The sequence below is a fragment of the Phoca vitulina genome, unplaced genomic scaffold, assembly GCF_004348235.1.
Source record: "Phoca vitulina isolate PV1807 unplaced genomic scaffold, GSC_HSeal_1.0 scaffold41, whole genome shotgun sequence".
Lineage (NCBI taxonomy): Eukaryota > Metazoa > Chordata > Mammalia > Carnivora > Phocidae > Phoca > Phoca vitulina.
Genome location: NW_022589744.1, coordinates 14,386,913 through 14,399,627, shown reverse-complemented (window position 1 = coordinate 14,399,627; position 12,715 = coordinate 14,386,913). Strand labels below are relative to the sequence as shown.

General features: G+C 57.8%; 1 protein-coding gene across 3 annotated transcripts in view; it reads left to right on the top strand.

Moving 5' to 3' along the window:
- Positions 1-12,715, top strand: part of RBFOX3 (RNA binding fox-1 homolog 3) — a 413,554-nt gene that overhangs the window by 61,687 nt on the left and 339,152 nt on the right. Inside the window, exon 1 of one of the 3 annotated variants that reach the window (XM_032429502.1) lies at positions 6,098-6,197. The exons of the other annotated variants lie outside the window; for them this stretch is intronic. The gene's annotated coding sequence lies outside the window, so the exon portion shown is untranslated. Of the gene's footprint in view, positions 1-6,097; positions 6,198-12,715 lie in introns of those variants that run through there. 3 annotated transcript variants of the gene reach the window in all.

Below are 12,715 nucleotides of genomic sequence, written 5' to 3'. Positions count from 1 at the left end.
TTGTGGCTGCCAGCGGTCCGTGGGGGCTCTGTGGCTTGTGGCCCCCTCACTCCAGCCTCCTCCCTGTGCGTCTGTGTGTCCTCTCTTCGTCTTGTAAGAACACCGTCAAAGTGGATTGGATGCCCACCCTACTCCAACATGACCTGCTCTGAACTTACATCTTACTTGCGAAAACTCTATTTTTAAATAAGGTTGCATTCCGAGGTACCAAGGGGTAGGACTTCATTGTATTTTTTTTTTTTTTTAAGTTGTGGGGAGGACACAATTCAACCCGAAGCAAACACTGAGCAGGCAGAAGTGGGGCCAGGGTTCCGTGTGCCGCTTGGCCTGGGCCCTACGCACCCCTCCCCTTCTCCTTGGAGCCCCTCCTGGCCTGTTTGAGCGGGGTGCTGCTGGGGGCAAGCTCACTGAGAGGCAGTAACAGGCACACCCCTCTATTATTGTGACTGCCAGCACTCCAGGACCAACTGGGTTTACAAAAATAAAGTTGTATCATCTGCTGCATGTACCACTTCCCCTAAAACAGGTTATTAAGGGGAAGTGGGGAACATCGGAAGCAGATGGAGGAGTCCTAGATCTGCATAAGGTGCCATTTGCATGGCTCAGAAGCCTCTGCGGCGGCAGCAATGTATAGAAATACACATACGTAAGCCCTGGGTTGGGAAACAGAGGCACACTGATCCACCACGAAAATAGAAGTGAGAGAGACTGAGCTGGAGGAAGGGGCAGGGCGGGGAGAGGACAAAATGCAGATCTGGCGGCCCAGCAGCACCACCAGGCCCAGGTGCGAGGTGCCCTCCCCGCGGTGTCCTGCCTTGCGTTAAGGCTTCAGGGCTGATGGGTTTTATATATGCGATGGCAGGATGGGTGTTCCCACAAGACCTGGCTTTTCTTCTCTCTCCCAGAAGGGCAATTGCGGGGAAAAAAGACAAAAAAGAAGTCACGGTTGCCAGCAAGCTGGCTTGACGGTCCTGGCGGGAAGGAGGTGGTGTGAGCTCTCCGAGTCCCCAGGTGCAGATGGGGCACCAGGAGGAGGGGCAGACTCGCACATAGAACTAGCCAGGAGTGGGGGTGAGAGAAGACGTGATCCTGCAGGGGGAGGAGAGGGCGGACGCAGGATGCCCAAGATGGAGGGGGGATACCTGACCTCGGGATGGCCACTGGCGGTGGGGCGGGCAGGCACCCCGCGAATCTGCCAGCGGTGGGTCCTCCTGTGTCCGGTCCCCCTGCAGCCCGGGGCCTTGCCGGCTGCGGTGCGCTGGTGGGAGGGGCTGCGCGGTGTCACGTGGAGGTGAGTCCCTACGTGCACAGAGCCCTCCTCTGCAGAGGACAAGGCATGCTCGGTTCTCCTGGGCCATGACCCTTGCGTCATACGTGCAGGGGCGGCAGGGCCCTGCAGGGAGGCAGTGTCCACTCGCGAGCAGCCACTGGGCCCTGGTTTAGCCAGACAGAACTGCCCCTCCCCTCCCCTCCCTCCCAGCTCCGCTGCCTTGCCGTTTGCCTCTCCCAGTGTCCTCTGCTGTGACCAGCCTGCACTCTGGGCAGGGCAGACGCTGCTTTTGCGACCCGGGTCGGTAGTGGTGCTGGGGGCCCCCTCTGGGCTGGGCACCTAGGCCGCTCTCCTGGATCGTGTGGTTAGTGCCTGTTGACGAGGCGATGAGGATAGTGCGCATGTAACTCCTGGGGCTTTGTCCCTGGGGAAGGTGACAAACATATGGATGAAAGTCCTGGGGCCACTTCCTTGGGGAAGGAAGTCACTTGGCTCAATGCCACGGTCCAGTGTTGTGGACGCGGCTGGCCTCATTACCAGCCATGTGAGTGCTGCCCACTGACCCACCGACCGAGGCAGCTGGCTGACCACTGGGGGGATGTTCCTTCGTGGTGCCGAGTCGTGGCTGAAGATGCTGCCGGGGGCCGCACTCCCCGGCCCCCGTACTCCGAGGGCCACGGGACTGGCTCCTCCTGAGGGACTGTGGGTGGCAGTGATGCCTGTCACTCCTGGGCAAGGGATCGAGTGGGGGGGGTGCAGCCCCGTGCCTGATGGTGGCTGGAGGATGTCGGGAGCTACAAGACAGCAGAGCCCCGGCCTGGCGGCAGCTGCGGCCTCAACTCCTGCATGGAGGCCAGCCTTCGAGCGTCGCCAGCCTTGATGGACGTGAGGTGTGAAGGCCGGTGTTTCAGCAGCTGGAGTGTCCTAATGAGTCCAGCCACTCCTTGGGCTTTTCTACCAGCTGCAGGTCAGCAGTGTCCATCTTGAGTGGGGGACAGACCCAGTGTTTTGCCAGTTATCTCAAGAGATTGTGTCAAAAATCTAAGTAAAAATGAGTTTTCACCTCTTGATTTGAAATTTATACACTTGGTATATACTCAGACAAGAAAAGAGATTCCCATTACAAAAATCCAAGCTTAGAAAATCGATAATGATTGATATGATAATGCACTTCCCACAGAAGCCCAGCCAAGTGCCTCCAGACAGGGAGCTGCCGGCAAATACAAGAACTTCAGCTCGACAGACACCTGTGTGATTAAAAGAACGGCAGAGGCGCAGGGGGTTCTGCCCTTTTGGCTGGGAGCACGCGCAGCACAGCTCCATGGGGCAGGGCACGGCCCCTCCGGGAAGGCTGGGAGTCACTGTCCTGGAAATGAGGACAGTGGTCTCCCTTTCTGGGAAACTCATCTGGAACTTGGCGAATCTGAGTCAGCATGACCAGGGGCTGCGGAGTGTGGTGGGCGGGGCGGTCCTTGTTTCCTGGCTCCCCGCATTCGTGGCGGCCCAGCGGCTCCCCCTCCTGACGCACCCGGCACTCAGCTTTATGGCTGCATCATCCGGGGGCGATCTAGTCCCCCCAGGGACATCTGGCAGTGTCTGGAGACATCTTCGATTGCTGTGGCTTGGGGGATGGTGGTGGCGCTCTGGCATCTCGAGGGGCAGAGGTCAGGGATGCTGCACCTTACAGTGCCCAGGACGGACCCTACCTTAGGGAATGATGCACCCCCAAATGTCCGTAGTGCCGAGGTTGAGAAACCCTGACTTACGGGGCGCCCGGTAAGGCTGATTAGGCCCTTTCCATGCTTAGCCACCGGAAGAACATTCTTGAGGTGCCATGGCAGGCGCTTACGTGCAGGAATCCTTGTTATCCGTGTCTGCGTAGATCCTCAGCACGTGGTGCCTGGGGGCATTCTGTGGGGGGCTTCTCTGCTCTGAGGCACCAGGCAAACTGGGACTGCCCTCACGGTGGCTCCCCGGCAGAGGCGGTCACCTGCAGGTGGCAGCGGTCTCAGATGGGCGTCCTGTGTGCCGCTGGGGCTGGGAAGCGGCCATCCCCCACTAGCAGTGGACGTCTGGGGAGGGGGCTTTTGCTGCACATTTCTGGGGTGTTGCTGCCTGGAAGTCCAGGGCGAGGCTCCGTGCTGGCCTTGAGAGCGGAGGTGTTTTGTCGTCTCTGTCTGGGAGGCTGGGGCGCGGAGCTCGGGCAGAGAGGAGGCTCCATTAGATGCACAGGAACGTGCGTGCCAGCCTCAGGCTGAGACTGGCTGTAAATCCTGGTTCTAGGGAGAGGGCTCTGAACCCGCAGTTCGTCTGCCCGAATGTTGCTTTATGCAGTACTTTCTGTCAAACTCGCTTTTATCCAAATGGAGAGCAGAACCGTTGTATCAGCCCAGAACTCTCTGGAATTCTGAGTTCCCCTCCCTGGAAAAGGGGTGGAAGGTCCCTGATCACAGAATGGGGGTCTGGGGATCGTTCAGTCCAACTCCCTGGTTTTAACGATGGGGAAACTGAGGCCCAGAAGGGCAAAGCATCAAGGGGTCACAAGAGCAGGACTCAGGTCCCAGCCTTTTGCCCCAGGATGCCTTCTGCGCTCGAGGGGTACAGCCCTGTGACCCCTTAGGTGTGCCTGGCCGTTTATTTGGTGGCCCTGAGGCCAGGAGGGGAGGGGGAAGGTCAGGCTGTGGAGACCGTGGGAGGCGAGCTGTCCAGATGCTGGACTTGGTTGGTCCTTCCCAGACAAAGGGCACTCAACAAGCACCGCGGGTTCGGGCAGCCTGACTTGGATCACTTGTGTATTTCATCAGTTGTGTTTGATCCGCGTGCTCTCCAGACTTTCTTGCCCTGCTGGCCAGCAGCTGTCTCCTCCCTGGTCGTGCTCCCGACATTTGGGCCTCGGCCCAGGGCTCAGCGGCTCCCAGTCGAATGAGTGAGTGCATTCCTTGGTCACACCTCTCATCAGCTCTCGGGGGCACCAGACTCCGGAGAGACAAAGTCAGTGATGAGAACTTCGGTCTTTTGACCAAAATGTGATGGACTGAGTGGGATCAACCCCCAATTCATACGCTGAAGTCGTAACCCCACGGTAATGGTATTGGGAGGTGACAGGTCACCTCCCAGTGGGGCTGGTGTCCTTATGTAAGGGACCCCGGGGAGTTCCCTCACCCCTCCGCCCTGTGAGGACGCAGCGAGAACAGGGCCATCAGTGAACTCTGGCTGAGCCAGTGTCCGGATCTCGGACTCCCAGCCCCCACCACTGTGAGAAATCAGGGTGTGTTGTTTGTAAGCCCCCAGGCCATGGTCTTTCTGTTGCAGCTGTGCTGGGGCACTAAGGGCGTGGGAGAAGAGCCAAGGGCGCATCAGTGCCAACATCTGGGGACATCTCTGAGAGCACAGAATGGCCTTTCCTAACTCCCAACCCAGTTCCAGCCCTCTGAACACGTGGGACCCCAGCGGGGTCTGGTGGGGCCTGTTCACACCTCCTGTCATGCTCGACCACATTCAGACTTATAAAAAATTCTGGTAAAATACACATAACATAAAATTTACTTTTTCCACCATTTCTAGTACACAGTTCAATGGCCTCAAGCACATCCGCATTGTTGTGCGACCATCAGCCCCAGAATGTCATTGTCCCAAACTGAAACTCTGTTCCCCATTAAACACCAACTCCCCATCCCCTCCCCCAGCCTCCAGCAACCCCCCCCCCCCATCCTACTTCCTGACTCTGTGAATCTGACAACTCTAAGGGCCTCATATAAGTGGAATCCTACAGTATTGGTCCTTTTGTGCCCGACTGACATCACTCAGCATCATGTCCTTGGGGTCCGTCCATCTGTAGCAGGTGTCAGAACTTTCTCTTTAGGGCAGAATACTATTCCATTGTGTAGATGAACCACATTTCGCTCATCTGTTCACCAGTCAATGGACATAGCATTGCTTCCTCCTCTTGGCTACTGGGAATAGTGCTGCCGTGAACGTGGTTTGTAAATATCTCAAGCTCCTACTTCACTTATTTTGGATCTGTACCCAACAGTGGAATTGCTGCTGGATAAAACATTTAAACTTTTTATTACAACCTGTTACTTCTGTGTCTGGAAATCAGTTACTGCAGGATGTGGGAGACACAAAGATAGGATGCCGCTCTGCCCCCGATTCCCACAGCCCCAGAGGGATGAAGCTCCTGTCCCTGGGTCTCTTTGCTCGGTCACCTCCAACATCAGTGTCTGGGTTCCATCTCTGTCCCCGAGGTGCACGCAGTTGGAAGTCTTCCAGTGATGACGTCCCAGCTTCCCCGAGTGGAGGGGTTTGAAGAACACAGTCTCACTGTGAATGAGTGAGAGGGTTAGGGTTACTCCTTCCTCTTCACAAGCCCCCATCACTGGCTCAAACGTTTGCTGAGCGCTTTCTATCAGTCACTCTTCTCGGGGGTGCGGGGATGCAGAAACATGTAAGAGACAGTTCTTGGCCTCAAGCACTCAACGTTTAATGAGAGATAACACCTGTGCCCAGAAAGTAATGTCGGGGGGATGCTGGCAGGGGTTGGGGTGCACAGAGGTCAGCTGGGGAGCTGCCATGTCACATGGCTTCCAGGAGCAGGTGGGATCTGGATGTGTGAGCAGGGTTGCCAGAGATTCTTCTCAAGACCGAGGGAACTGTCACTCAAGGAACTATGTAGTGTCTCCTCTTTCGGATAAACACCAACCGATGATTCTCTTCTTTACTGTAGATGAGCTCCAACATTCCCGAGGCGAACCCCAGAACCTCTCAGGGAAGGAGGTGGTGTGTGTGCGCGCACACGGGTACGTGTGTGCGTGCGTGCGCGTGCGTTTGTGTCTGGGTGGGAAGACTTTACTTCAAGATGACAGAAGATCTCTTAAGGCACCAAAATGTATCCTGAAAATAGTTGGAGGGAACAGATGCATAAAAGGTAACGTACGGGGGTGTCTCAGCCAGCGTGGGCTGCTGTAACAAGAATACCATAGACAGGGCGGCTTAAACAACAAACATGGATTTCTCGCGGTGCTGGGAAGTCCAAGGTCAAGGTGCCTGCAGATTTGGTATCTGGGGATGGCCCTCTGCCTGGCTGGCAGCCTTCTTGCTGTGTCCTCCCCTGGTGGAGAGATACCATCTCTTCCTATACGGGCACTGACCCCCTCAGTGGGTGCGCCCGGGCTCCCCCTCAGGACCCAGTCACCCCCCAAAGGCCCCAGTGGCAAGTACTCGTGACTCTGGGGGGACACACACATTTAGTTCGTAGCAGGTGGCCCCACAGGGCTTTGCGCCCCGATGTCAGCTCACAGAGTCAGGAACTTGTAGCTAGAGGAGTGGGCTTTGAGGAGGGAGAGTCCTTTATACTCTTGGATGCGGGGCCCGGCTGCACGGGGCCTCTGCGGTCAGACATTTCCAGAACGGGTGTTGGGAGTGTGGAGAGGAGCGTGACGGCCTCCAAACGCTGTTGCCAGCATCAGAGGCTCACACACGTGTTAGGAGCATTTCACGCGTCCACGTTCCGTTTCTGGGGCCAGCCTCCCCTGTGTCCTGGGCCGACCCCCCCGCCTCCCTGTGGCTGAGGTAGGGGCTCGAGTGGCGGTGGGGAGAGAAACAGGAGGGCTTCCTGACGTGGTCCAGGCACAGTCACTTCCCGCGAACGCTCGGATGTCAACTTCACCGTAAAGGAGATTTGTCTGGCTGTACAATTAAAGGTTAAACTATATCGGATTTTTAATGACCAGAAATCATTTACTAATTTATATTAGCGGAAAAGTAAATTTAGGAATCGCAGATATAGAGTCCCAGTAGGACTGTGTAAAAATACTCATTCTTCAAGGTGTTCTTTGTTTAGTGGGTTCTGCGGGTATGTGATGAATTGTAAAATGGAGAGTGCCCGTGCATCCTGTAATCGTGCTTCAGGAAATAACGGAGCACAGGAGTTGCTAAAAATGCCCCGTGCAAGGGTTCTCGTGTCTGTGGGGGGGAGTGGAAGTCCTGAGATGGCCGCGTGCCCCCGAGCGGGAGAGGGGTTAAACAGCCGCATGAACCATGCTGTCGCTGAGAGGGACACATAGGCTGATTATATATTTCCATAGGATCATCTCTTGAGATAATATCACATTACAGTCGTGTCATGGGAAACGGGCTCCCAGCAATGGCGAATGCAGCTCGGTGGCGGGAGAACCGGGGACCCCTCTGCTCTGAGTGAGTCCACACGCCCAGAGCTGAGGTGCCAAGGGCAGTAAGGCAGGTCTGCCAGGAGAGGAAGAGGCAGGGAGCAGGATGCCAGCCGTCTGCCAGCCGTCCGCCAGCCGTCCGCCAGGAACCCTCGCACTCACCCTCCGGGGGGGAGAGTGTGGATGGCGATGCCCGGTCTAGTTGGTGGTTTCCCGGCTGCGGGACCCCGGCCCAGCCTCGTGGCCTCTGGTGGCTTTCCCATTTGCTAATGGAGGGAGCTAGGGGGTCTCTGGGCACGGTCCAGCTCCAGGGATCTTGGGTTCTGGGCGGGAGGGCTAAGTTGCCTTGCTTGTCCACCATTTGGGGAATTGTCCCTTTGAGCTCCACCCAGGATAGCTGCCCTGTGATGCTGTGCTGTCCTCTCAGCCAGCCCTGGCCCCGGGCTCGCTGCTGTCCGCAGGGCAAAGGGGAAGCCCCTGAGCGTGTGTGTGCACGCACATGTGTGTCTGCATCTGTGTGCACGTGTGCACGTGTGTGTCTGCGTCTGTGTGTGCACGTGTGTGCATGCACGTGTGTGTCTGAATGCGTGTGCACGTGTGTGCATATACGTATGTCTGTGCATGTGCTTGTGCACACGTACGTGTGTGAGCGTGTGTGCCCGCACCAATGGGTCCAGAAACGTCTGGGTGAGCAGTGGGTCCCTGGCTGTACCTGGTTTGAGGGGGACAAGCTGTGTGTTTCTTGAGCGCCACCCTCTCTGTGTGTCCGGAGACTTTGCCCAGATGAACACAGAGGCTCTGACCATGGGGACAGGGCCAGCGTCATCCCTGTGCCACATGCAGAGCCCTACGGGGCCCGGTGCCCGGAAGGGCTCGCGCTTGATTTACAGCTCTGCCGTCACCATCTCGAAACTTGAGCGAGGCCTCGCATTTTCACTTTGTTTTGGGGACCACGGTGTGTGTGGCTGGTCCTGGGGAAGCCGTCCAGTACAGTGGGAGCCCCGTCTGGAAGAGGCCCTGCGGCACCCTGCAACAGCCATGGAGGGTAGCCCACCCCTCATCCCACCCTCAGGCCTGGCCAGCCGAGGCCGGGTGCGGGCCCTCTGTGGCAGGGCGCCGTCTGCCCCCAGGCCCAGCTGCCGGGCTCAAGGGACAGAGGACGTGAATCACTCGCAGGCCTGCGCCCCTGTGCTTGAGGCGGGACTAGAGGAAGCTGGTGGCTGGCTGGCATCTGGGGCGGCGAGGGCAATGCAGAGAGGGTTTTAGTTCATGTTCCTAGCTCCTGCCATGCACACTTGGGGGGGGGGCAGTTCCATTTGCTCTGGCCTGAGGCTGCTCCCTATCTCAGCCCAACACGTTCCTCTTCACCCCTACTGCTGTCCTGGAGACAGAAGGCCTTGGCAGCTGCTCTGCTCCCCCCCAGTCTCTGGCTGGTGGGGACCAGCCTCTGTGCCCGTGCTCTCTCAGCCTGCCCAGGGCAGAGCCTACTTGTCATGCTTGTCGACACACCACCCAGTGAGCCCCTCTACTGGGGGAGGAGGTGAAAACAAAGGCTCGGGAGGGGCAGGCCCTGACCCAGGGCGGGGGCATCGGTCCCAGCTTGCCTCGCATGGCCTTGCACAGCCTTGGACAACTCCCTTAACACTGGTCTCATTTTCCTCGATTGCACAGGAGAGTCTTCTTCTTTTTTAAGATTTTGTATATTTACTTGAGAGAGAGAGAGCACGAGCAGGGGTCAGAGGGAGAGGGAGAAGCAGACTCCCTGGTGAGCAGGGAGCCTGACATAGGACTCGATCCCAGGACCCCGGGATCATGACCTGAGCCCAAGGCAGACACTTAACAACTGAGCCACCCAGGTGCCCCACAGGAAGGTCTTTAAGATGCCCTGTGCACCACTGTGGTTCAGGGCCCCCCAAGACCACTTGTGGGTTCCCTTGTTTGCTAGAAGGACTCAGAGCTCAGCAAAGCCACACGCTCCCATGAGGACAGTCCGTTACAGTGAAGGACACAGATGGAAATCAGCAAAGGGAGGAGGTGCGTGGGGCCGGGGCCGAGTCCAGAGAGGCCAGGCGTGAGCTTCTAGGAGTCCTCTCCCAGTGGAGCTGTGTGCACAGGGCTCAGCTCTCCCAGAACGAAGCGCAAGAGTGCGCACAGAGTATTGCCAGCCAGGGATGAGCACCTGAGCCTCGGTGCCAGAGTCTTTACTGGGTCAGCACTGACCACCCACGTGGCTGACCTCAGTGGGCAGCCCCTCCAGAGTCGGGCAGATACCACGCAGCCCAAGGCCCCCAGGTCAGTGAAGACGCTCTGTTTAGACAGGACCTCCCATGCGCTCAGAGGACAGGTCCTCTGACAGCACCTCCCAGGAGCCAGGCCAAGGGCCAAACCTTTATTTTTGGACAGGGCTCTCAGTTGGCTGCACTCCAGTGTGATTCTGACAGCACAGACAGGAGAGGTAAAAGGGAAGCCGATCCAGGGGAGAGAGGGCTGCCCCCTTGCTTAGCACGGGGTGGGAGGGGCGCTGTAGAGGGATGGCAGCTGGTGCCGGAGAAGGGGTGAGCCCCAGGGCATGGGCCCCTCTCCGTCCCTTCCATTCTGTGAGGGGCTCTGTTCCCTGGGCCTGCCTCTGGGCTGGCTGGGCCGTGAAGTCAGGCCTATGATGGAATAATGCATAGGTTTAGGAAACTGCTGGACGTGCCTTTTCTTGCCCATCACCTGGCTCGCCTCTTCTGCTTTGCTTTCCCCTTCTGGCTGTCTGTCCCCTGGCACCTGCCTGCGAGCCCGGCAGGAGGCCTCCATTCAGTGAGCGAGCCCTGGGGCAGCAGTGGGGTGCCTGGGCTCCCAGGGACAGCCCCATCTGCCCCGAGGGCTCTCTGCCCTTCAGGGGTGGAGTAGAAATGGCCTTCGTTCCTTCCTTTTTCATGCCAAGTTCAAAGCTCAGCCTTTCCCCGACTCCGGAGCTCCTTGGGTAGGAAGATCTTTTTTGGGGGTCTTGTGCCTTTGGGGGACCTGCCAGCGCTGGGCCTTCTCTGGCTCTTCCCAGCCTGTCCCGAGGCCGGCTCCCTCCTCCTGAGTGCATCTGTTCTTGGCCCCGGCAGCCCCGGCCCCCGTTTGTTCCGTTCGTGCCTTCTCTACCTTGAGACAATGGGAAAATAATTTTCCAAACTGTTTCTCTTGAAAGCGGGGAACCGGGAGCACGGCTCACCAGGCCTGGCGCCGGCCATGTGGTTGCTCTGTGCTTCGTGCTTTCCGAACGCTCTCCTGTCCTTTGCTCATTGAATCCTTGCGGTGGTTCTTGGGAGGGGAGGCAGGGCAGGCCGTGTCACCCACAACTCCCGCAATGGGGTGACCGAGGCCTGGTTCATTCTTGCAGGTCATCCTTCCAGGGGCTTGTCCTCTGTTGGGAGAAATGGTGAAAACCAAGCCAGCTCACCCACAAACCGCCAGGCCCAAGCCCTGCTGGCCTCCGGGGACCCTTCTGGTGCGTTTTCCTGCCCAGGTGTGAGTGGCATGGACGGGCCTCTGTCTGGAGGAAGGGGGACCTTGGCCCGGCCACCCTGGGGGCTTTAGGCAGGCGCCCCGTCTTTCCCTGGCCTCTCCCGCCTCACAACAGCCTCACCTCTAAGTTCTCCAGCTGCTGTGAGAGATTTTATATAGTCAGTTGGTGCACTTTAACGAGTGATAGATCACTTTCATTGCTTTGCCTCATGATTAATTTCCCATAATAGTCCCCTCTAACGCCAAGGCAAGAAGAGGAGAGAGAGAAAAAACCTACATGATCCACTTTGTGCTCGGAGTATAAATGAATTAGATTTAATTTCTGTTTAATTGTTTCCATAGCTCAACCTCTGCTGACTTCACAGGGTAATTTATTTTGCAGTCTTGGGGAAAAGGAGGCGGGTGGGAGGGGGAGACAGAGGCTGCAGCTGAGTGGACTGCCCGTGGACACTGTTTAATTACACCTGATAGCCTTATCTCCTTGTAATTATGGGAGGCTCCTTGGGTTTCCCCGCTGCCTCCCGTGCAAACCAGGGATCAGGCTGCGGCCGGACCTCCGACCAGTTGCTCCCAGGACGGCCAGGGATTTGCAGGGATCATGGTGTCGCGTCAAGAACAGCAGAGACAGTTCCTGAAGGTGGGAAGGAAGGTGGACCGGACTGTATCTTTATTTCCCGATGTTACCATTATGTCAAGGAACCCGCAAAGCCCCCCGGCACACTAACGCAGCGGGCTCTTGCTGGTGCTCCCTTCTCGGAGCTGGAGCCGCGGGGGCTGTAGCGGGCAGGTGGGGCGGCCTGTCCCCTCTCTGGACGGCGGTTGTTAGGCTTGTGTAGACGCCGGCGCTCCCTGTGAGTGGCTGCAGCAGTCCGTGAGGGCTAGCCAGCGACAAGGGCCTCCCGCGCCCACCCTTCCCTGTCCCTCCTGCCATTTATTGTGGCAAAATAGGTGGGACATGAAATCTGTTTCAACGGTCTGCGTCAGGGGCACGAAGCACATTCACACTGTTGCGCAGCCGCCACCACCGTCTGTTTCCAGAACTCGTTCGTCTTCCCAGACTGAGACTCGGTCCCTGTTAACCAGCGAGCCCCCGTCGTCCCTCCCCCAGCCCCTGGCGCCCCCACTCTACTTCCTGTCCGTGAAGTCGACGACTCTAGGGAACCTTGTACACGTGGTCGGACAGTGTTTGTCCTTTCGTGACTGGCTTATCCCGCTAAGCGTCACGTCCTCCAGGTTCATCCACGCTCTCGCGGGAACCAGCAGTTTGCTCCTGTTTAGGGCTGAATAATACTCTGCTGTCAGTGTGGGTGGTCCCCGTTCGGTTTATCCTCCCGTGGACGCTGGTGGACGCCGGTTGTTCCAGTGTGTTTTCTGAGAATGCATTTGGAGGGGTCTGGGGTCTGTGCCCCGTGTAGGGGGTCTAAGCTTCCCATCCAGGTTACCTGACCCTCTCACCCCCCCCACCCCACCGCATCTCAGCAGGGAGCCAGGCCCGAGGGCCCCTGTGGACGCCCTCTGTGGATGGCCTCCGACTTCGGGGCTCACACAGAGCCATGGTTCTCCCTGGTGCTGGGAGCAAGCAGCCACTCTTCCTGGGTGTGAATATTCATGATGCAGCTCTTCCGGAGCCCATTTCATTCTTTAGTCCTTACTGTGGACCCATAAAGATAGGAGAGTGTTTCCGTTTACAGGTAGGGAAACTGAGGTCAAGGGAGAGGGGGGATCTGGTCAAAGTCCCTCTGGAAGGGTCAGTGCCAAGCCCTGAGCCCACATTTTCTGG